Genomic DNA, 25841 nt, shown 5'->3' with positions numbered 1-25841 from the left:
GAAATCACATGGGGACAATAAAAAGATTGCTACAACAGGATGGTGCGCGGGGCACAAACAATATTCGGAGTGGCGTTGAGGGAACGCGACAAGCCAGATCTTTCCTGATGGCAGCCGTAAAAGGAAGCGAGGTAAACGTTGATCTGGTGCCTCGTTTTGATCGGCTTTGCACGGAAACTCGTTGACTACCGACTATCTTGTCAGTGGTGAACATAGTGAACATGGACTGGATGATTTTTTTTTTTGTTTTTTTGTTTCTGTAGTTAAATGAGAGTATGGAAATATGAGACGTCCGCTGACGCTTGCGTCGGCTAACAGAACCTCAATCGCCGATCGCGGCCGATGTTATGGGCGTATACAAATACATCAAGTCGCCGCACTTTTTTGGCCGGTCAGTAGAGACTCCGCGAATTCTGACTTGAGGCTACTCTGTGCGGAAGGAGCCGCTACTGAACGCGACCAATCGGAAACCAAGGATGGCTGAAATTTCCTAATTGCCATGAGATTTGCAAATTCGTTCTTCCCGTCGTAGTATATTCGTCCGAATCGCCATTCGATTTACTAATCAATTATTTGGATGTTAAGATATATTTCAAAAATCGTACGTGGCCCACCAAATGGCAATAAAATTGGCAGAGGATTTCAAACCTATATAGTGTCACCCTAATTTACAAACTTGTTTCACTTTAAATTAGAGTCGACGCGCAAGCGAGCTGGTGGAAGCCTATGCTAAAAAAGCCAGAAACGGGAGAAACAAAAAAATAAATAAAGAGCGGGATAAACACAACACAGTCTCAAATCACAGCTGCAAATGGTTACTTGGTGAGTGTAAATGTCCAGACATTGTATTAGTAATATATATATATAGTCAAAATGCGTACTGTCGGAGTTACTAATTAGAAGTTTATTACGACGTTTCGAGCTGGGTCCGTTCTACATTAGGTGATGAAGAGTGGTCCCCGCTCGAAACGTCGTAGTAAACTTCGAATTAGTAACTCCGACAGTACGCATTTTTGACTTCATATATATAGGTAGACAGAAATTTTTCACTATTTTCTGACGGCCGAAACTAACTATGCAACATAATTTTCGCTAAAGGCTACCGTTATTTACAAAATATGACGAGCGTAGTTATTATATCTTCAATAATTTGATAGCAGAAACGTAATTCGATCAGGCGTTGCAAAGGTACTTAATGAGTTGGCGTTCAATGAAGCGGTGTTCGATGAAATGTTCACTATTCGATGAAACGCCAATCAATAAAACAGAGCTTCATCGGACGGCGATGCCTAGCTGTTGTGAGCCGCAATATTTCGCGCAAAAAAGGAAGAAAACAGAATAAACAACAAGTAAAATCACAGAGCTGCCCTGCCTCATATCACCCTCAGTTGGAGGTCGGCCGACACATTGCGCCGATCAAGCATCACCAACAGCTCAACACCTGAATGCCACGGCGTTCACTATCTTTGTTTGGGTGATTCCACCCACTAATATAACAACGCATACAATGCGCTGTGATAAAGTGCTTTTTGTGTTTGTGTATGTGATTTCGTGACATAACCTTTGTTTGCGCTCTGACTAAGAATGAAACCATGTATACTAAAACATCGATAGTGGTCTCCATTTTTAGCAACGCTCGCACACGTAAACGAATCCCGGAAAAAAGCTCACCGAAAAAAAAACTCGCCGGAGAAAAGCTCACCGGAGAAAAGCTCACCGCAAAACCGGCGGATGCGGAGAAGAGCTCACCGGCCATTGAGCGTATCCGGAGAAAAGCTTACCGATATTTTTTTCTTCTTTTTATATGGAGGCTGTTGGATAATGCGTAACATATATCAATTTATAATCATTGAAATTCGTCAGCTTTGTAAAAAAGGAAATGTCCTTTTTGTAATATTTGTTCAGCTTGTTGGATATATTGCTCCTAAATTAATATTTGCGGGCGAGTGTTTTTTGTGGCTTACTTTTGAGGCAACGAAAGCCTAACTAAAAACTTTATGAACTTGAAGAACAGGAAAAAGTTAAAAAAAATTAATGATGTCTGCCTAAAACCTAAAAAATCAAAGCTGTAACTGCCGAAAATTCAAAAGTGCATGCGCAACAACGTGGTGCCAGAAATTCTCTTTGAAGCTTTTGTTAACCTTTGAAAACAGGATAAAACGGTGAATAGGATATCGAGGCTTCTTTCTTCCACGGACATGCACGCTTTCTATCCGTTCATGCTGGTGTTTTCACACGTTCCTTTTGTGTGATAGTGTCCTTCTACGGTGAACCACCCATGACCTTCGGAGTTGCGCAATGGCACCGTTGTTACTCGTATCGTAACCTATAGAAGAAGTAGTCTTCTGTTATGCAGCGAATAGGGCGAATAGACCGATCTCACGAGGAGTTGCGCGACGTCACCGCTGCCGCGGTGCATTCTGGTACCTGTCGTTCTCCCCAGTTTTCTGGCCGCGTCGGCGCGCATTGTACGCCCGGCATTTGGAAATTTTCGGGTTAGCACGAGACTTTTAGCCAGGTGTTGACTAATGGTTTTCAATCGGTGGCTTCACATGTTGTATGCCACGGAGTTATAATAACAGCACCAGGCAAAAAGGCCTCGGATATTATGTCTTCCCGCAAGAAAGAAGCATGCCAAAGAAAGGTCGACAGAGCCGGACAGAGCGGCAGGAAAAATAGCGTTTGTTTCGCGATTTGCTTCATAATTTATATCCAATTATTGCACGTCAGCTAAAATATGTAAGAGCTTCTTGGCAACAGGAACAATGGGTGCAGCCCAGGCTGATGTCTTGACTGGTACAATAATGCCCTCCCTTTCTAGACGTTGGAGCTCCTGTGCAACTCCATCTTTGAGTGCGAAAGGTAATGGACGCGGCTTAAAAAACTTCGGTGAAGCGTTTTCCGGAACATGAATACTGGCTTTGAGCCCCTTGAAAGCACCCAGCCGTTCCTCGAACACAGCAGAAAACTCTTGAACAAGACTTCTTACGTCAGAGAGAGAATGAACAGTTACCTCCATATGAGAGAAGTTGAGGCCCAGCTCCCGAATCCAGTTGCGCCCAAGTAGTGTAGGCGACTTATCTCCGGTGACGAACAATGGCAGGACGGCCTTCTTGTCGTGGAACTGCACGCTGACGTCCACCCTGCCTTCAACTTGGGTCAGTTCACCGGAATAGCTTCGCAGCAGCACGCCGGATGGCACGACTCGTTTTCACCGAGATGTACCCGACAGCTCAAGGTTCTGCTCCACCTGCGTGGGCACACCGTTACACCGTCGCACGCTTCGCCGGGCTTGACGGTGCCGTGCTGTGCAGAGAAGAGGCGCAAGAAACGACACCAGGTTGCGACGTAAAAGCTCAACTCCAAAATGTTTTTTTTTTCATATTTAGAACAAAATTATATTAATTAAACTTTCAAGAACAAAAGGCAATAAACTCTTCTGTAAAAGTCACCATGTTTCGCATTTTTCTTTCGACCATCTCAAGGCAGAATTGACGGCTCTTTAAACGGCAGAACGAAATTTTGCACAAATTAAGTTGTTTTTTCTGCAAGATATTTAGTTGTACGGCCCGAAATTTTTTTTTTTTTTTGCAGCATATTCACAGGGTTTCTAATAAAAATGTTCAATCACCTGCAGCAACGATCGAGATAGTTCGTAACCAAACTATCAAAAAAGCTAAAATTCTCATATATTACTTTTTTTTAAAAATTGCTTCACGCAAATATCCATGATCCTTATTACACAACAATCAAAATACCATGTGGTTTTTAGGAAAAAATAGTCCACTGTTCTATAAAAATATCTTAATTTTCATCAATTAATAAATGACTCATAGTTTCACTCCTTCTTTACGAGTTCCAACTGCCATCACCCTATGAAATTTGTTTCTCGTCAAAAATATTTTAGAGAAGCACCACAAACATTATGGTGAAGAACCATTAATTTTATTTTAGGAATCGGAGGTCGCCGTGGGACTTTTGGCATGGCATGAAGAAGTCCACGTCAGCTGATGCCGCCCGTCGATTAGGCATCGCGTTTCGGAGTGAGCCGTCCTCGGGTACAAAGGGCACAACGTGGCTGCTATGGCGACGCACTGGCGGCACCCCCGATTAGTACACGATACCCGCCGCTTCTTCCCTTGCAGCCAGAAAAAAGGGACGAGGGGAAGCGGGCAGCAAACTCCGTTGTTTCTTTGGACCTAATCGCTTCGGCTATCGTCGCAGGTGGCGTGCTGTGCGGCGAAGAGGCGTTAAGAAGCGACGCCGGGTAGTGGTGCGAGAGTTCAACTTCAAAAAATGTTTTCTCGCTTTAAACAAAAATTACTCTGATTAAACTTTCAGCATCAATAGACGATCAATCGTTCTTCCAAACCCATCATATTTTGTATTTTTACTTGGACCACCTCAGGGTGGAATAAACGGCTGTTTATGCGTCAAAACGCACTTTTTGGCAACTTCAGGATTTCTTTTTTACAGCAAGATGTTTAATTGAGTGGTTTAAAATATTTGTATAGGTTATACACCTAGAGGGCAACCAGTAAAAAGTGATAATAAGTCCCGGGAGCAATTATACATTTTTTAATAAAATGACAAAAAAGTGTATTTTTGAATAAAATTATGTATTTAAAGAAAAATTTAAATTAAACAAAACTGCACAAACTCAACCACATTATAAACCGACAACCGTGCAAACTAAAAAAAAAAATATTGTTGGATGTTTCATAAAAAAGCTGATTTTTCGTAAATTATTGAGTGATGCCTAGTTTCACGCTGTTTTCAAAAATTAAAATCGAACTCACGTCATCGCAAATTTTTTTTCGTCAAAACTATTTTAGGGTATGGCTACGGACATTGTGGCCGAAGCCCATGAATTTTTTTTTAGAAATCAGAGGTGGTCGAGCGCAACGTCTGGGACGTTTCACGTGGAATGACCCTTATCGGACTGTTCGTCGCAGCGAGAGTGCAGGGAAGGATAATAATCCATCCCCGATATCGTGCAGAGAAGAAGAATATTAAAAACAAGAAAAGAAAAAAAAAAACAACGAAGCGGAAATTTTGACCTTCCTACTTGTGGACGGGACATTGTAGGTGAACGAGGCTTCCTTGTTTGATTCGCAAAAGTAGCAACAAAGCGGCATTTTACGATCGAGCGAGCACCGTCGGAAACACTGCTCGAAATAATTTTATGGTGGAGTTTCACGGCTTTTCACTGCGACATAAGCACGTGGATAGAAAAACAAATATTGACAACAATAAATGTCGAATATTTTTGGCACGCTCACACCTGCTTTTTCTTCATAATTTGATGACTCATATGCTGATTTTGGTTGCGCAACCGTACTTCTGACCGGCAATTTTATTGCGTACGCGAAGCTTTTGAGTGCGATCCACTAAAGTTCATTATTTTTGGGTGTTCAAGTTGAAGCGGTGCGTGTTATTGTTCGATCTCTGTCCGAATGATACGAAGTTTCACGTTTTCATCCTGTGAGTGAAGTGAGTTGGTTAGTGCTAGCATCGAAGGCTTACTTCGAAATCTAATTTGGAAATAATGTCTCTGTTGCTGCATCGTGGACAAAGATATATATGCTCTTATCACTGTACCGAAAGAATGTGGCAGGATTTGTGCTTTTGTTATGATCGTGTACCATTGTAGTCGACGTCATCCCAGCACGGCGTATCGTTTTTGTACTCTGTTCAGCCCTGTGAACCATACTTAGGAAAAAAATAAAAGTTTAATTGCACGTTGTTTGTTATTTTTTTTGTTATACTGCAGAAACACATTGCGCCCCGTGTTTTTGAAGGCATGGTAGACGGTGGTGACGGTGAGGTGGCCGACCCCCATGTCCGCCGGCGTCTCGCTCGACCTCCTCGGAGGACAGGTCGTTTTTGCTGGTGACTGGTGCATACGTGGAGCAACTCCGCGCGCATTGCGTTCTCCATCTCAGAAAACGCAATACATGTTGCTCTAAAATGACAAGTGGAATTCGCAACTGTAGTCGGTGACAGGTCAAGAACGAAGTGGAAGCTCCTCCCATCCTGTTCTACTTCAGCGGAGCGAACGGGGGAGAGGAGGTCGCCCCCTCTCCAGCGTTCGCAAATGGCGAATTTTAGTTTATCCACTAACTGTAAATTTACGCTCGCTCCTTTACGTCCGCCGCAGCCGATAATGTTATCCCGTAGGAATACCAAAAGTAGCATTTCTTTCAGAAAAAACAAACAAAAAACATAATAATAAAACGCCTGGTATATCACAGCTTTGACAACGCTTCACGTGTGTGAGGTTCGATGACCGACAGAGAACCACCGCTGGCCGTGCTCCCGAAGCGGGGAAGTGGAATTTATGGAGACCGATCATATTATCAGAAAGGTGCGGACAATCCAGGAAAAGTATTCTCGCAACTATGAGGTTCCAGTTGTACTTACACATGCATTATCATCAAATTTGACGTAGTTCCTTCGAACACTAAAGAGTTGTCAAGAGTGAAGATTATAAAGGAGAATATCAGCAGAAATCTATTGTTTATTCAAAACAAAACAAGCATCAGAAAAACGCATTTGGGCGGCCGGGGCGGCCAGAAGCACGGACTGCGCGCACCCAGCGTGGAACCAGCGAATGAGAGGGCACTCCTAGCGATCTGTTTTTGAGAGCCACGGTATGCCGGCTGCCGGGCAAATCTATTATGGCTTTCGACACGTAAGTACACGCTCGAGAATTTTCACGCGACCGCCGACCGGCCTGTAGATCAGCGCATCGTCACGGCGCGAAGTAGCGATATCAACGAAAGTACGCGCGTGCGCAGAAGAAACGCGCCGAAGTCGGCGTCGGCTGCTAAGCTGTTACCCCAATCACGACCCACCCCTGGCGCGACGCCCACCGCTTGCTCCGCCCCATAAACAGGGGACCTAGTAATCAAAGCGACACACACGATACGCAAACACGAACAGCAGCCAGTAGGAAGGACGCCGACACGAGCTTAGTCAGCGAGCGAAAAGACAGACACAAACTTCACGCTAGGCACACAGAGCGGGGGTAGTTACAAGGATGAGAGGCATGCGCAGACAGAGGTAAGCAGTGCACAATAAATACGCGACAACTCGCAGCAACCGAAGAACCACGCAGCAAACACGTACGTGCACACGAATCAGAAGCACGTGCGTCACGCTGCGTATCGACGCGGAACTGGCGATTTTCGATTTTCGGTAATTTGAAACTTCGATATCGGTTGCGTAAACGATTTATTCAGCAGACTAAACCGCTGGAGCCTCGCATAAAAAAAAAAAATCGTTTGACAATATGAAAGCGATTGAAACTCTTCCTAAAAGCTATATATGCAGAAAGTAAAGTGTTATAAAGGACCTCACGAGTTTCGACCAAGTTTTCCAGCACGTTATTTTGCAAGAAACGTAAGAAACCAGGTGTACAACCAGTTTCCGAACATTGCAACGATGATGATGATGATGATGCGGCTGTTCCCTTTAGATCGGGCGGGCTCGAACAATATTCATGCCCAAGCCTGGGGGCATTTGCGTGTTATTGCCCCCTAAAGGTAGATCTTTCTCCACCAGTCCTCTAATCGTCTCTTTGTTGCCTCGACAGACGGCCTATGTGGGCCACTGGAGGCCGTAGTCTCATTCGAGGCAGGCCTGTCCGCTGGTGCGGCTGGCCTAACCTCACTGGTTTGGTGTCCTTCTCTAGTAGCCGTGAAGCCCAATACTTCGGCAAGCTCCAGAGGGCTTTGAAGGTCACGGTCGTTGTCTCGTGACTGGGATGGCCGGAGTCCTGCGCATTCCAGTACAATGTGTGCTACTGTTTCGTCGTGGGCCCCGCACACCCGGCACACGCTCGTGGTCACAGTAGAATCGAAGTGACGTCTGTAAGACAGAGTCCTTAGTGCCCCGGCTCGTGCCTCAAATAGCAAACGACTACCCAGGCTATTATCGTATAGCCTATCCTCCGAGCCGATGGTCCTCTTGTTTGCAACATACACATCGAGCGTAGTCTTCAATTGGGCATCTTTGAGCCACTGCTGTGTTTCCTGGTCGCGAACCTTTTTCCGGACCTCTCTCTCCCATTCCCTGGCCGACAACGCTTGGACAGGGTCCGCAAAAAAACCGTACTTGCTTTCGAGCTGGTATAGGCGTTTCTGTCAGCGGGTCTGCAGCCCTGTCAGTTGAGTGTACCTGAACAGCCTTTTGGCCCACCGGCAGGTGTCCATATGTCGGAGACGTCCGTCGTAGGCGATTTTGCTGGTAGCTTCACGGGCTTCAAAAGAGGACCATCCCAAATCACCCTGGACAGCCTCATTTGCTACTGTACCATGACAGCCTAGCGCTTGACGCCCGACCTCCCTCTGCCTACGTTCTATGTGAGCTCGGATATCTCCAGGGACACACACCACAGCGTTAGCAAAAGTCAATCCTGGTACCACCACCGCCTTCCACAGCTCCCGGGTCACAACGAATCTATTGCAACTCCAGAGATTCCGTCTGCGCAGAATGCTGGTTCCTCTGATGGCTGCTTGGCGGAGATGGGCGTGATGCTCTTGCAAGTAGTCCTCTGTATTTGTGAGTGTAATGCCCAAGTACCTGTACGAGTTCATTACAGGTACACAGTCCACCCCGAGTCGAAGTCTGCCAAATGTTGGATCTTGTGGACCTGCAAACAGCACCGCTGCTGACTTGTTAGTGTTGAATTTCAAACCAAGTTCCGTTGCTACCTCGGTACAGATATCTAGGAGTTTCTGCATGTCGCAGACTGATGCCGCGGTCAGTACTACATCGTCTGCGTAGACGATGTAGAAACTGGGAGCATATTCGGAAGTGATATATATTTACTTTGAAGTTTCATCAGCAGAGGGTGTACGCACTCACCGACGAAATGAAACACCATTGGGCGACTTCTTCGACCGCTCGGAACGATTGCTGCAATTTTCTACACTACACAAGCCCACCGCGGTTTGGAAACTCCAGCCGACGATTTGTCCACAAAATTAAGCCCGACCGCCGCGGTCGGAAACACTTTGCAAGGTGACTTTTCGATAGAGACTACACCTTTCATCTAGTTCTCCCAGTTCTCCGTCGTGAGAACTATTCCTAAAGCGGTGCTTTGCGCAGCGACGCCACCGGTCTGCAAACAACACGGCGCCGTTTCGCATGGGAGACAGGAGATGGCGCAAGCGGTCGCGACACCAACTGCCACCAACGGACGAGCAGACGACGCCGAGAGCCGGCCCTTTTGCAGACAAGGAACTGCAGTTCCTTGCTGTTACCGCGCCTGTCCTTTTTGTTTCTGCGACTGTCGCCGCTTGCGGAACGCGCGCCGCTTTTGAGTCGAAAAGATCGTCTGCTAAAAAGGACTGCTCTCGGCACCGTATGCTCGTTCTACAGTGGCTTAAAGGGGCTAGTGTGGTTACCGCTTAGCCTACACCATGCATCGGGAACGGCCGCTCCTTGGAAGACGGTGTAGGTGGCACTTCGATCCGCAGCTCCGTTGGGTGCCTCAATCGGCCGGCAGATACAGGCACCCTAACACGCTTCATAACTAATATAAATACATGGAAAACAATTATTTGTTTCCAGTGAACTTCCAACAACATGATTTGGTTTTGAAGATGAATAAAAATGTGAAACTAGCAGACGACACTGTAGTCGACAGCTGCGAATCGGCCGGAGCTGGCCGGAGCCAAGCTGACCAAGCGGCCAAGCCGGAGCCAAAGCCGGAACGACAATGCTGCAAGCGCCAGCGCCAGCCGCGGCCGTCTTCCAACGCTGTGCCGCTTCTCCGGTTTCATTTGTTACACTACCCCCTTTAAGCCACTGTACTCGTTCGTTGGCGGCGTTTGTTGCGCCATCTCTTGTCTCCCGCGCGAAACGGCGCCGTGTTGTTTGCAGACCGGTGGCGTCGCTGCGTTTCCATGGGAGCTAAGCCTTTTTCTTTCTTTACTTTTTCCTCAGGAAAGTTCGCTCTTCAAAAATTTTACAAAAAAAAAAAAAAAATGCACCATCTGTGGGCAACGCTTATGGAGAATAGAAGGGTAGGAGAGGGCATGACGTCAGCCGCGTAGCCTCCACAAGCCATGCTCCCTTGACGCCTCGCCTCTTTCGCATTTTCCTCCTTACTCTCACCACATCACGTGACCGTAGCTAGCCTTCGTCTAGCTATGGTGTACTAGAATACACCACAGCCTAGCCTTCGATCTGATAAAACCTACCGGACGGAGCGCGCGCAAGCCTGCAAGGAATCTTCCTACAATCAACCATCCATCTCGCACGTGACATGTCACGCGCACCAATCGCCAGACAGATCTGCGGTCACGCTGGGCACAAAATCGTTTAAACTTTTTATGACTAGGCTTCACCAATATTGCAACGTGCCCCCTCCTAGTACTTCTAACCTCCTTGGCAACGCTGCACAAAGTCGTAGCACGATAGGCCAAGGCTGCGGTCCCACGGCAGCCATCTTGAACAAGGCGTTAGTTCAACCAATAGATGGCGACACGCACCCGTGGGGTGGCCGAAACATTGGTTCACAGTGGGATGGCTCGAGCACCATCACGTTCCCCTAGTGGCCTTGCTCGCGCCGCTGCCAGCTGTGCTCAGCTGGCAGCTGGCAGTCGGTTGCAAGCTAAGACAAAACCGGAAATGCCTCTCAGAGGAAAATGTAATCCTACGCCGAGAAACGTAGAAATAACACAGCGCAAACGAACACAAGGACAAGTAGAAGGAGGGACACAGACACAGCGCTGACTCACGACTTACTTTCTTTCTCATCTTTTTAAAACATTCAACAAAAGAAAACAAGAAATGAAAAATAAAAGAAGAAGAATCCAGCATGTAGGATATCCTCTCTGTTAGAGCCACTAAATGAGCTGCGCTTAGAGTATCGGCACTCCGTTCCCCGACATTGTTGTGGGCGCCGCCATCTTGGGGCTTGTGCAGTGCAGACGCAACTACCGATCCTCATGATTTAAAAGGTACGACTTTCTCAGCATTAAATTCGGTTTTAGGAAGCTCATGTAATATTGCTCTGCTTTTTCGCGAACTGTTTAAACATTTGTGAAGGACGGAAAAGCGTTTCTTGTGATTTCAGATAAAGCTTCAGATAACTGGCAACCATGATTTTAAGCCACAATATGGCCAAGTGTCGTTACTCTGAAGCGTAGCTTATTTAGTGGCACTACTCTCTGTCATATGCCATCTGAGGAATTCTTTACACAAACTATACATTATATACCATTACAAAAAAAAACAAATTAAAAAAAGCCAAAAACCACAGCGCGAGCCCTAATGCTCTGTGCGTACCTGTCTTGCTCGCGGACTCTTGGTATGTCGGAACCCTTTTCTGGCTGCATGTAGGCACGCGCCTGTGGTTATAGGATCACTCCCATGGAAGCAGAAGGAAAGTGTTAAAGAGACGTGCCTAAACTCCGAAGAAACTCGAACTCTTCACTGTATAACGTCACTGACTCTGAACTGACGCATAGATCGGGACCGTGTTGTCGAATGTAAAACGCTTCATGAATTTCCCTTGCCATTTTTTGTGAATGTTTAGCCAAAATTTCAATGTCACTTAACCGAGGGGAACAACCACACCTATCACAATGAATGGCTAGGTGACCCGAAGGTGAAGACCTCAAAGACAGATAATGCTCCCGAGCTCGAACATTAATACATCTGCCCGTCTGCCCAATATACACTTTCCCACATGAAAAGGGTATTTTATAAACGACCCCCACAGCACAAGCTACATATTTGATGTGATGGTTTATTCCACACCCTACACGCTGAAGTCCTGCTCTCTCAATGGACGCACACAAACGGGATAGCTTGGAAGGTGCTGAAAAGACTATGGGAACTCCGTATTTAACAGCTACTTTTTTGATCCTGTGGGAAAAACAGTGCAAATATGGTATTACCACCGGTCGAGAGGCAGGCTTTTGTCTAACATTGTCAAGTATGTTAAGGGGATTCCTGAATAATTTTAAAAGTGACTCCGCTACCCCCACTATGACAAGTTTCGGGAAACCCGCTTTTGTTAACCTATCTACTTGACACAGAAAGCTGTTGAAACTTCTGTGAACACAGGATTTCAATAAAGAAGCTCTCAAACATGATTTTGCAATAGCTCTTTTTACAACTTTTGAGTGCGTTGATTCATAGCTAAGGAGGGACTTTTTTGTTCTAGGCTCATAAGCCCAGCATAGGTGACTCGTTTCAAGACGAATGTTGAGGTCCAAAAATTGCAAAGCTTTTTTAGTTGGAACCTCATTCGTAAACCGCAGACCTCCAGAGCACTCCCGAAAGGTGTCTAATAACTCTGAGACCAAGTCAGCACTTCGTGAGCCCTGCTTAGGTTTAAACACCACCAGGTAATCGTCAACATACCTGAAGACTTTCAAAAAACGATCATCTAACCTTTCTGCAATAGCACAATCACAACCTGCTAGGTAGATGTCACTCAATATGGGAGCGACACTAGACCCAATGCAGATCCCGGATTTTTGCAGAAACGTGTTGCCCTCAAAAGAAATAAAAGTGGACTTTAAGTAAAAGCGGAGATCCAAAAACTTTTCCACAGCAATACCAGTCGAATTCTGGAAGGCAACAGAACCGTTTAAGTCAATGCAAAGTTGAACCGCTTCAACGAGACCTCCATGAGGAATAGAGTAGAAAAGGTCTTCCACGTCAATTGAAACCAGATCACAAGATCCAGGGTTGTCATTGCTTAGATAATCTACCAATTCGTCAGAGTTTCGAACTAAAAAAGGATCAGTTAACTTCAAAGAAGATAGGTGATGCTGGAGATACTTCGAGACATGCAGCTGCCATCACTCTCTCTGTGTAACAATCGCCCTGAACGGCATAGTGTCCTTATGGGTCTTCACAGAGAAGAAAACCTCCAGATTGAGACCACGAGCCGCCTGGACAGACTTCCTGAGCCTTTCTAAACCAAGCTGCTTACAAAGTTGCTCAGCACGCGTCTTCACCTTGCCCAGTACCACATCTGGAACAGATGTGTACTGGGCATCTCGTCGGACGTCAAGAAAACATCGTTTTCTTGACGTCACGATTCTGTGGACCAATCGCGATCGTTTTGAAAAAAAAAAAAGCTCAACATGGCTGCTGGCCTTAGCAACGCGACGCTAGTTTCTCGTGACAATTATTCTGCTTTTTTGCACCGTGTTTTACGTGCCCGAGGTTACGCCACGAAATCTTAATGGTATCGGCTTGCGTTTGCAGCAGTTTTTGCGCGACAACTTGAGAATCCAGCGACGCTATCGCCAACGAAAATTTCGAAGCGGGCGCGAGGCTTAGCACTGCCGAGAGGTGAGAAGCTACGCCGGACGTCGTCTGCTTCGTTGGATTGTGCTTCTTGAAGAACCGCTTTGGTGTCGCCGGTAAGGCTGCACCAGGCTGTTTCGTCCAAGAAGAATCAGGGGAATCGCTTTCCGATGTCACCTCAGTGGGATCCATGACGGAAGACAAGGAGAGCGGGGCGCGGTGGTGGTGTCGATGACTTGGGAGGGTGCCGATTTGTCAAAACGCGAAAAGTATAATTATTCTTGTTTTCTATTCATCCAACAAAATAAAGGCACACATTTCGTGCGCAAAGCCCACAAAACTAAGTAAATCACTAAATATTTATTATTTGCAGGAACTATAAGTGCTTCGCTTTCCCCAGCGGCTTTCCCTCAATCGAAGGCGCTGGAAGACAGTATCTTGGACAGAAAATGAATCGGGAATCGGGACAGTATCTTGGACATGTCTTTCTTTCTTTACTAAACAGCTATTTCGTTGACATAAACGTATTCTAACTTATTTAAATGTCCTGAATGAATTAAATAAATAATGTAGTAGTTTAAGACACGTTTCCTGGATGAAGAAAAAGCAACGTTGCTAGCGAACTACTTTCTCGACGGCGGAGGCACTTCAGATGGGCGCAATGCGCTTGTGGGTGGAGCTAGTGCCACTAAATAAGCTACGCTTCAGAGTAACGACACTTGGCCATATTGTGGCTTAAAATCATGGTTGCCAGTTATCTGAAGCTTTATCTGAAATCACAAGAAACGCTTTTCCGTCCTTCACAAATGTTTAAACAGTTCGCGAAAAAGCAGAGCAATATTACATGAGCTTCCTAAAACCGAATTTAATGCTGAGAAAGTCGTACCTTTTAAATCATGAGGATCGGTAGTTGCGTCTGCACTGCACAAGCCCCAAGATGGCGGCGCCCACAACAATGTCGGGGAACGGAGTGCCGATACTCTAAGCGCAGCTCATTTAGTGGCTCTAGGTGGAGCTAAAAGAATTTTCTTAGGTTGCATCCGACTACAGCTCAAGTAGCGTGAGGGGGGGATCGGTGGCCGAGTGGGCTGAAGCGCACACGCAGCTCGACGCTCGTGGAGCGAAAGCTCGCGCTGCAGAACCCAGGGATCCTGGGTTCGAGACCCACCCCTGCCCGTTTCGATCTGGATGAGCATCGTACCGGCGTGCGGTCGTGTATCACTACTGCGTGGTGCACGTTAAAGACCCCAACTAGCGGCTGTACTGCACTGGCGAAATTGCTCATCTACAGCGAGTGACTCGTCGCAACTTTAATGGCTGACCAACTACACGCTGCATAAATATCCCCACAAACCAATTTTTTCAAGTAGCGTGGCCCATCAAACGGATGTATGGGAGAATGTCAGGCTGGGTATAAATTGTTCTCTGATATAGGGACATGCGGTTCGGCGGTTGTAACGGGCTTTCGCAACAAATCTTACCAAGAAGGAATCAAATGTTGAATGACGCGTCAATATTCTATCAATGAAACTTTCCTCTGCAGGAATGCACGCTCAGTAGACTCAATCGTCCAAGACACCAGTGGAAGCGGACGTCAAGTAAACTGCTTCGCGATTTACGGTACTTACCTCACCATTTTAATGACGACAAAAAAAAGGTCACGAAATATTATGTTTCACGGGGTCCGGAAGATGTTGTAAAGGTTGTTACATTATAGTTCCCGGAAAACAAACACCGTTGCAATATTTTCGGAAGTATTAACACACATAATGTTGTAAGTACAGCTTAGGCGGAATATGATGAAAACCATCAGAAGAAACAGGAAGACGTTTATTTGCAATGAAGAAGCTATGAATGAACGGCGTTTAGCGACGGCAAGTTATGAGCGTTCGGGAATTTATAAGTTGACGTGATTGCTAACTATGGACATGCGGACAATGAAGACCAGTTTTTTCGGGAGATGGTGTTGCGGTGATGACCTGATATCGGACGACTCATGGCAGACGAACAAGCAAGTTTCTTCTCAACGAATGGTAAGTGTCCAGTGTCAAGCACAACACTACCGACGTTGTCGACGTTACGAACACTTACCGCTTTCGACAAAAGTCCTGGCACCTGGGCTAACTTTCTGGAAAGACTCGAAGTCTTCCTTGAGTCCAATGCCATCATGAACAGTAACTGAAAACGATCCACTATTCAGTCGGTGGGTGGCGAAACGTATCCACATCTGCGGAGTCATGGGTGATGCGTACTCTAAGTGGCTGGAAGTTTACACGATGCCTGCCACGACGTCCAAACACGTCATTGACGTTCTACGGTCTCTTTTACCTACTTTCGCCCTAACGAAAATAATTTTCTCTGATAACGCGCCGAATCTTGCTTCGAATAAAATAAACAAGTTTTGAAGAAAAAAAAACCGGCATCAGGCATCACATTAGTGCACCATACCACCCTGCAACTAACGGGCAAGCAGAACAGATGGTGTGCGAAACGAAAAAAAGCCCTTTTGAAGCTTACGGAAGAAGCAGTTCAGTGAAGAATCGCGAAGTTCTTGTTCCGGCAGCACGCGACGGTCTCATCTTACACGGAAAAAAACACACCGAAGCAATATTCGGCGGACGAAGAGCCACACCCCTCGATCTCATGATACTATGGCCTACGAACAAAGATCGAGAGATTCCCAGACCGGGAGTAATGGCAGTTTATTCGGTCGGACAACTCGTCCACGTAAGGAATTTCAGCGGAAGTCGGGCCTTCCATGTAAAATTTGAGTAGAAAAGGCTCTATGTTGGTTGACCAGGAGGTGTTATCTCTTTGAATACGTTGGATATCAATGCCCTTAAGTGTAAATATAACTAAATCACAAAACTCCCTTTGTGTATTGTGTAACTGCCCTTGTATTTGATAGTAGAAGCTATGGTGGTGATTTGGACCTTTCACACCAGGCTCCTTTTTCTTATTTTTCGCCTCATACTCCTTTGCGGTTTAAGTATGCTTCAAGAATCATTTGGAACGGGGACACTTTACGTCAACGAGTCCATTTGTTCCAAGTAGTCAATCAGGGAATGCTGCTAGAAACCCGTCCCTCATATTAACGAATAAGCCGCACTTCTGCACAGTGCAGTTTTCCTCTTCTGCGTACAGTTGTAAAGCAGCATCCTCATAATTGATTCTACCATATGATATACTGTTGCGGGTGAAGAAAGTCTTTGGGTACACGATACTTGAAACAGGTCTGGCACTGTACGTTGTGGTTCGACACCCGCTAATGTCGTCGTCCTTATAAAGCCTCATCATTTAATCATTACCTCGTAGCCTCATGTTGCTCTTCATCAACAGTAAGTACAATAGGCTACCGCCATATTGCAATCCAAGAATTGAAAAATTTAGTCGTTCAGTCTGTCAACAAGTTTATTATTTATATAATGTTTTACGTTACATTACCTCGAGACGATCGACGTCCATCGTCGATCTTCAAATACTTATACCTGTATACACCAACTCATGTTTACAAACAATCCGGAGCGCCCCTAGCGGACGCCACCGGCGCCGCGCATGCGCGGTGGACGGTGGGCAAGAAGCTCGCCGTCGCCCATAAACAAACCATTGAATTGCGTTGTTGTCGGCGTCGGTGTGAGTCCCCGTGCTCTTTTTCGCGTTGGAATTGTTGATTCTACGTCTTCCTAGCAATGTCTGACTACTTGAGCGGCTTCAGCAAAATTAACGAGGCTCGTTACACCGCAAAACTTTGCGTGAATAATGTGACGTGCGGCGATTCATTGCACGTGGACGCCGCAGAATGTGCGCTGAAGCCTGACTCCCACGATGAGATTCATCTCGCTATTTTCAGTCGCGAAGTCGCTCGGGCTGCAAAAGCGTGGACCGTAGCTGAGATGGTGGACGTCGATACTGAAAACCGCAAGTAGAATCGGGCATTATAAGTCGGTGACGGCCACTGGTAACAATGATCAACATCTTCTTGTATCTACTGTTTACACTTAGCCTACTTACCCCACCTAACCTTCAAAAGTGTTTTGAGGCCTGCACTTCTTATCGTAATTACCGGGTCAACGTTTGGTTTACGGGCCGCTGTCGTTTGAACGAGCCGACGACGAAAAGCAGACAATTTGAAAAAGCAGACGACAGTTCGAACGGATGCGCAATGGAGTGCGGGCAAGAAGAACCGCGTCCCGCGTCAACAAATCACTGGAATGTCACGTGGTCGGCGTCTGTGCGAGTCTGCATACTCTTATCGCGTTGGAATTGTCGATTTTACGTCCTCATACCAATGTCTTACCACTTTATTCACTTGAGCGAAATTATCAAGGTTCGTTACGCCGCTAAACATTGCGTAAATAATTTTACGTAGCGGCGATGATCGACGTCGGTACTGAAAATCGGAAGCGGGAAGAGACCAAGCGTAACAAGTCGGTGATGGCCACTGGTACCTATGATCAACATCATTTATCTACTGTTTACACCGAGCCTACTTAAGTCTGTTGAGGCCTGCAATTACTTCTTATTGCATTCACCGGGTCAAAGTTTGGTCTACGGCCCCTTTTGTTTGAACGAGCAGACGACAAAAAGCAGACAAGTTCGAAAGAGCAGACGATCAGGCGGCCGTGTGAATTTGAAGACTCACTGAACCCGCGGGTGGTCCGGACAGCTTGGCGGTTTTGTCTCGTTCATGTTGGAACAAAACAAATACATCTGGCGACAACAAAGTGTTGCCCGTATAAGCAATCGTAGTTCGACAGCGTCTGGTATGCCCTTGTCGCGGCTACTATCCACGTTCTCGAAAAACGGAGGGGGCAGAAACACATGAAAACTGATCTTCAAACCTTTCCAGACTCTCTTGGTACAGCCCCCGTCGCAGCATTTCGACGAGAAGGCAGGTATTTTGTCTGGTGTCTCCCAAAAGAACGCGGGAATGCATGTCTCGCACCGCGACTTCTGCCCACCACCCCAGACCGGAAGTGCGACCGACGCGCCACCACCGCGGCGTGACGTAGGAGAGTTGAGTTCGTGTATATAAATTAGACGCACAGGGGGGGGGGGGGGGGGGGGGGGGGGGGGGGTCGGTGGCCGAGTGCATGGTCTAGCGCACACCAGCTCGGAGCACTTGGAGCGAAAGCTCGCGCTGCAGAAGCCACCTCGCCCCTGCCCGTTTCGATCTGGAAGAGCATCGTACCGGCGTGCGGTCGCGTATCATACTGCGTGGCGCACGTTAAAGACCCCAAGTTTGCGGTTGTACCGCACTGACTAAATTGTTCATCTACAGCTGAGACACCAGACGCCCACTAAGGCAGACTACCTTCCAGCTGTATAAACATACACGCAACAATTTGCAACAATTTGCAACGCATAAAAAAAATTGGGTTGTGTGTGTGTTTATACAGCCTAGAACTTGGTCTGCCTCACAGGGGCGACGAGTCTACCAGCTGTAGATGAGAAATTTAGCCAGTACTGTACAGCCGCTAGCCTGGAGTCTTTAACGTGCATCACGCAGTAGTGATACACGACCGCACGCCGGTGCAATGCTCATCCAGATCGAAACGGGCAGGGGTGGGGCTCGAACGTTCTGCAGCGCGAGCTTTCGCTCCACGTGCTCCGAGCTGGTGTGCGCTAGACCACTCGGCCACCGATCCCCCCAATTAAGCCTGATTCACATGGTGCGATTTTCTCCTGCGAAATCGGTGAAGCGATGAACCGCACATGCGAAGTTTCGCGTTTCCTTTCACATTGATTGAGAACATATGCGATTTTTCGCACTTGCGAAGCACATGGTTGGAACCCTTGAATTCGTTTGACGATACTAATTTCGATATTTAACAAAATTATAAAATTTTCAGATTTATTTATTAGCTTCTGGTAAAAAGTACGCCGTATACTTATATTTAGAGCGGATTCAGACGTTTGCATCGACTGCATTCGCACCAACGAAAACGACGAAAACAACGAGTACGACGAACGCGACAAGGACACCGGGAGGGTCACAGCTCATAACTGCTTGAGCAAGCTAGTGGTTGCGTTGCTTGGCATGTCGCGCAAGGCGAACAGTTGTCCCGGTGGCTTCGTCACGTGGACGATGTTCCATATTGAAAGATGGCAAGTAGCAGCGCGTCTTGACTTTCATAGAGCATGATGGCCGCTGATGACGACGAGTTCAGACTGATCTGTAAAAAGGAATACCCACTTCTGCGGAAAAAAAACTCCTGCTCCTAGACGGTAGCCCGCGGTGATGGCGGGTCAGGCCGTGCTGGCAAAACAGAGCCAAAGAATCGGAGTTTTACTCATTGGTAAGTCGACTTATGCTTTTCTGCGAGCAGGTTTCTGGAATACTTTTTCTCTGCAGACCCTCTTTATGCTGCACAGCGAACCGGAGCAGTTTCGAAGATATTACCGGATAATGCGGAACGCCTTTGAAAGACTCCACACTCGCCTGGAAACAAACCTTACGAAGCAATATGTCGTCAAAGAGCCCATTTCGTCGCGGGTGCGGCTTGCTATCGCTTTGAGGTAAAACGGTATTCTCTTTAAACTTCACTGTTTGGAGTGAATACGAGGTGCAATTAAACTGGTTTATATGGCGAACTCATGACTAGTTTCTCGGCTTCCAGACATCGATGTACACAGCAATGTTTTGTTTTTATTCAGGTACCTGTCATCGGCAACGTCAATGCAGGATCGTGCACTGCAATTCAAGGTTGGAGTGTCAACAGGGGCATCCATCGTGCATGAGAGATGTCCACATATATGAAAGGTGCTTCGCCCAAAACACATGAAGGTAAGCAAAGAAATCTGATTTCGTTTTTGGTAACTTGTGGAAAAGAGGACGGTTTCACATGGAGCGATTTTAGTTGCGATTTCGCAGTTGCGACGGCGCTGTTGCGGCAAACAGGCAGGTTCAATGCGATTATGAAATAATCGGAGCTGCGTCAATTGTCAAACATCTTTCGAGACGTCACCAGCGCCGCTGCGACGGTACGAAAAGACAGCCAATAAAAACGCGCCTCATCCAAAACCAACCGTATCATTAGTGTCGCATGCATGCTGTGAAAGAGTCGCTGGCGTCTCGTAATGAAAAAAACACTTGAAAATGGAGGTGGTATTCCGGTCGTGTGGTATTCACTGGGGGCCATAGCTTGCGCCGGTTGCTGTTGAGAGCACGTGCTGTTAGTGAATTTGCACAACGCTTCTGCAACGCATATTTCACACCGTCAAGATTGTTTATCTTTGCCAGCAGTACGTAGCAGTTCTTTTTGAGCTCTAGCTGCGAACAATGCGCGCCAATACTGCGTCCACTAAATACCGCCTTTAAAGATGTAGATCATGACGAACAACAAGACTCACAGTGGTGGTCTTGGGAAATTGATAAATTCAAGTCCCCCCTTCCCCCCCTGCCCCGGTGTACTCTTTCCACACACTACCAAACCACGGAATCATCCAGAATTCTAAATCAGGGGGTGTTGCAATTATTCGGGGGGGGGGGGGGGGGGCTGTTGGGAGGGGGTGGCCTTAGGTCTAGATGCATTGGTCAAGAAATTCTGAGGGGTGTCGCCCCCAACCTGGAGATAAATAAGGGGGTGTTAGAAGGGGCTGGCTTTAGGTTTATGTACATTGCTTAAGACATCCTGGGGGGGGGGGGGGGGGGGGGGGTGTCACACCCGACCTGGAGATAATTATGGGAGTCGGGTGTACAAATCATTGCAGCAAACTCGTCCTTTGCAGCTGCTCCTAACTATTCGCAGCCGAAATATCTAAATGAATCATGTTGAAAGCTGTACTGTCAAAAATGGTTTCTCAAAAAGTTTACACAACAGAGCGCCATTGATTTATGATTTTAGGGACGAACTTGGGAAGAGAGGGCTGCAGACCTGAGGATGTTGAGGGCCCCAATGCTATTACTGCGCCACCTTCGAAAGACGGGGTCACACATTACGCATCCTACGAATACAGTTTGCAGACAAATAGTAATTTGAGGCACCGCAGCATCCCTGCTTTTTTATGTCGCACGGCAACCAATGAAAGGAGCAGCCTGGCACGCGGCTTATGAAACACAGATGCGTCAGTGAGTCGCGTTCGATCGATGTCTGCAGGCTGTTTTTTGTCTTTTGTATAAGCAGTCTGACACCGGCCTGACTTGGGCATAATATGATAGCTTACAAAAGTAAGTGGTGTGTGCCTGGAGCTGGGCTAGTTGGCTAAACATGCCTCTGAAAGTTTCCAGCTGAACGTAGAAAGAAAGGAGCGAGGGAGAAAAAAAAACAGACACACAGCTTTTCAGATCCAGTTACAAAAGTATTCGCAATTGTTAAGCGTCAACAAGTATTTCTCATATTTGAGGATGCATTTATTACCAGTATTACTATAGGTAAAGATTACATGAACGGCTTTTAAATAACAACGTAAAACCATGTGTGAACTTTGTGCTGTACTTCTAGCTCCCATCAAGAATCACAGACCAAGGGAAATTGCCAAGGGCTTTGAGACAGGGCGGAATTTTCCTCATTGTGTGGGGAACGTTGACGGAAAACACGGGCATATCGAAGCCCTTGCCGATTCTTGAAGCCTGTGCTATAACTACAAGGTGCTGTTTATGGGTCCACAAATTTACTTTAACACATATCATGTTTTGGAAGAGCGCATGAAGTGACGTAACATTCGGCTTTTCAGGGTAACCTACTCTGTAGTGCTGATGGCCGTCGTGGACAGCAAGTCGAGGTTTATGGCCACAGACGCTGGAGCGTATGGCCACCAAAGTGATGGTGGCGTCTTCAAGGCATCAAGGATAGGACAGTGCCTCAGACAAGCTGCCTTGAATTGTCCACCACCAAATCTGCTGCCATCTTCCCATGTTATCACCGCGTCCGTCTTCGTTGGAGACAAGGCATTTCAACTGAGGTCGGACTTTCTGAGGCCCTGTCCTGGTTGATACCTCAGCGATTATCTAAAAATATTCAACTATCGACTGTGTAGAGCGGGGTAACCTTTAGAATTGTTGCACTTGCATTATAATAACAAAAATCAGTGTTGTCTTTGTCCCATTTCCAGAAGGTGCGTCCAGAACGCATTCGAAATTTTGGCTACTAGATTTTGCATCTTCCGCAGGCCAATCGACCTCCTCTCAGACCACGCCACTGGAGTCGTCCGCGCAGCTTATGTACTGCACAACTACCTACAAGACGACAAGTTGCACATGCTAAAGGCCAATGCTGATTGAAGTCGACCGCTTCGGCAACATCGTTGATGGCCAGTGGCGCAAGGAGGTCTCTCAACAGACAAACGCGTTGCTCCACTTACCAAGGCTGAGATCGCGGCACGTCGACCAATCTGTCCGAAAATGCAACATAGTGGCCACCGCAGTGAGACACCTGTACCGCAGGTACTTGGTAAAGGAAGCTGCAGTGTCATGGCAAAGTAACCGCGCTGGACTGAAATCCTAAGTAGTGTCAGCGGTATGGTGACAAATCACGAAGTTTTTGAAGTTTTTGTGTGTGAGGATCGTCTGACCTATTTCCGGTGGAACAGGGAGCTAAGGCCAGCATTACAACAATATTCTGCCGCTGCGAGTTCGCTACTTTTGAACGGGCGCTCTGGAGAGAGACGGCTTCCGTGTGAGGCCCACTAGGACTTTGAACAGAGAAAGTGAAACATTTGTTTTGTACCAAGACCGGTGCTACTGGAGGGGGATGAAATTAGGGACTCTCCCTGTTCATGTACGCTATTAACGTGCTTAACTAGGGGTGGACGTAATTTATACTCTGCCGCCCGTGGAGGAGTGACACAGTCCTCTGAGATCCTTGGTTGGATAAGTGGGACGAGTGTTTTTAGTGCACGTTCTGCAAGATCCTGAGCTGAGGCGCAGTCCTTAAAGGGAAGCCGGAACACTTCTTTAAAAAAAAAAAGAGATAGAGCTTGATTCTAGCGTAGTTTTATCCCGTGGATATGAATATCGCGGTCGTTTTCCCCGAATGTGTAACTTAACGCGAGAAAACACGAAAAACACCCGACCCGTCGTGGCGTCATAAGAGGGCCTTTCGGCCGCAAAGCTCGCGTCACTCGAGGGCCGCGCATGCAATCCCTAGCTTGCCAGGTGTATTCCCCCGTACTGGCACAAGTGTTAACATCTTTTTCTGCCCTTAAAAAAAAAATAGCAAGAGTACGCCTGCATAGCTTTGGTGGACGCTGCTGGAAGGAAGATTCCGAGAACTCCTTTTATGGCGACACGCTCCTGGAAGGAGGGCCTTCGGTGGTACTCTGAAAATGATTTTCTGCAACCTCCATGCCCCAAATTATAAAAGAAAAAATTTCGATATTCGAGATCCTGGAGGTGAAATGAAGACGACTTAAGTGTGTTTCCTCAAATACAAAACCGCTTCAGCTTCCTTTTAACTTGGTGCGTGAGAGTTATTTGAGTAGTCTCCGGAAGTATGTGCATTTAGGTGGTTCAGGTAAATCTGCAACGTGCTGGAGGTAGTGTAGTGTTGAGAGGGAGTGTGTTTGTACACGTCGAAGAAGCGTAGCATCTGCCCTCTCTGCAGTGTGGAGTGGGCTGTAGGGGGTTATGTGGTTACGACGAAACTATAACACAAGGCACGGCGAGTTTCCTTCTCGTCGTGCCTTGCGTTGTAGCTTCCGGGTCACGTAGGGGTTGATTTCGTCCGGCCATTGACAAGGGGTACTCGGATCGTCGGTGGCGTGCGTAGATGAGTGGGCGGCCTTTGCAACACCGGCGCACAATGCAAATATTTGCCTTTTGGCGCCGGTGCACCCCATGACTCCAGCAACGTGTTATGTTCCACTTTATTCATATTTGATGTCTCCCAAAAAGGTGAGCCTGTACTTTATTTTTTTCTTCTTTTGTAATTGCATCTTTTTCGTCTTTTGTTAGTTGTTATCTTTCAACCTTTAAAGCCAGCAATAAAAAATTGATTTCTGAATCACCCCTGCATCATGTCATCTCTCTAGTTCATTTCCACCCCGGACCTGTTGCCAGCAAATCAGTCAATTGTTTTGTAGAAAATGGGTTGTGGTCTTTGCCCCTTTTACGGACAAACTGGCGGACACTTTTTGTGGCAGGTATAGCCCAAAGTAGATCGACAGAGTACTGGCTGATTCCCCACAGGGTAAGGTGCTATTTTACTGTTTTCGTTGAACCTACGCTGCCCAATCGGGTCTTTACTTAACACATAATTCGTTTTATCGGCCGACTTTCATGAAATGAACGACACGCTGGGCGTTCAAAACACATTCTGTACTTCCTCAGTGTAGGTCAGCATGAACAAGCTAACGTAAATGTTAAGCTTTTTTTTTTTAATTCAAAACAATATTAGCGATTGCGAACATGACAAAAACACTGAAGATAAAGGAAACGACATAAATAAAAAAAACCACAGGTTTTCAGATGAAAAAAAAAAAACAAGCCAAAACAATCATGTTGGTGAAATAATCGCAAACTATGCACGAAACCAAATTGTCACAGGATTTCTATGACAAATGTCACGCGTGGCAGGTGTGACATTTGCATAGGGGACTCATTGAATTGTAAGTAGAAAGACCCTTTCTTGAAATCTGTTTGCAGATCTGACACGAAGGTCTGTCCAGAAACCGAGAATCGCTGATCGGCACCTTGTAATCAAAGCCATTTTACACGCGTGTCACTCGCGTAGCGCGCGTCCAGCGCGTTTACATATCAATAGTTGTTGGCACTTCGTAAAAATGTGAAGCTCGATCTTTATCAAACGGCTTTAATAACAAGGTGCTGTTCAGCGTTTCTCATTTTCTAGACAGACCTTCGCGTCATCTGCAAGCAGGTTTGAAGAAAGGATCTTTCTACTATGCCACGAGTCCCTTACGCAAAGTGATCGAACAGAAGCGTCAATTGTTATCGCCTGCAATTTTACAAAGGAAGCAATCACAACCCTCGCGTGGTACGCAAACGCCAGTTCGTTTTAATGCCGAACTGAAGCTTACATCCCCCGGCAAAAAATATTCACATGGAAGAAGCACATCCGCCGTTCCACCCCCGCAGCGAATTTCGAAGACGACGACGCAGGTGACGCATTTTTCGTATTTTTGATTCCCACGTTGCTATGACCACCGTGACGTCTTTCACAAGCCGCGTTTGATTGGCTGTCCGTCCCCTTCGCAAGAGCGGCCGTTCGCAAGGAAAGTTTGGCAAAATACGGAGTTGCGAATTAGTCGAATTCGCACCGCAACTGCGTTGTGCCGCAAGAACGGCGTCGCAATTGCGAAATCGCAGGCAAATTCGCACCATGTGAATCAGGCATTAGACGCATAATAACAAAGAACACAGCGTGCCGCCTCTTTTCTTTGGATGCTTTTTTTTTTTAAGCCAGCGCACGCTCGTGCGTTCTCTCTTTTGAGACGGTCAGAACGGTCGCACATAAAACCCGCGTTTCTCCTACCCGCCCGCTTTCTCCTCTCATTATGTGTATTTGGTTATAACTAAATAAGCTATAATAATGGTGTATTATTCATATTTACTTTCAGTTTCAGTCAGGGAAAAGGAGTTTCGCGGGAACTAGAGCCAATAA

The sequence above is a fragment of the Ixodes scapularis genome, unplaced genomic scaffold (genome assembly GCF_016920785.2).
Source record: "Ixodes scapularis isolate PalLabHiFi unplaced genomic scaffold, ASM1692078v2 PGA_scaffold13__105_contigs__length_92229423, whole genome shotgun sequence".
NCBI lineage: Eukaryota > Metazoa > Arthropoda > Arachnida > Ixodida > Ixodidae > Ixodes > Ixodes scapularis.
Note: the sequence above shows the minus strand (reverse complement) of the source record.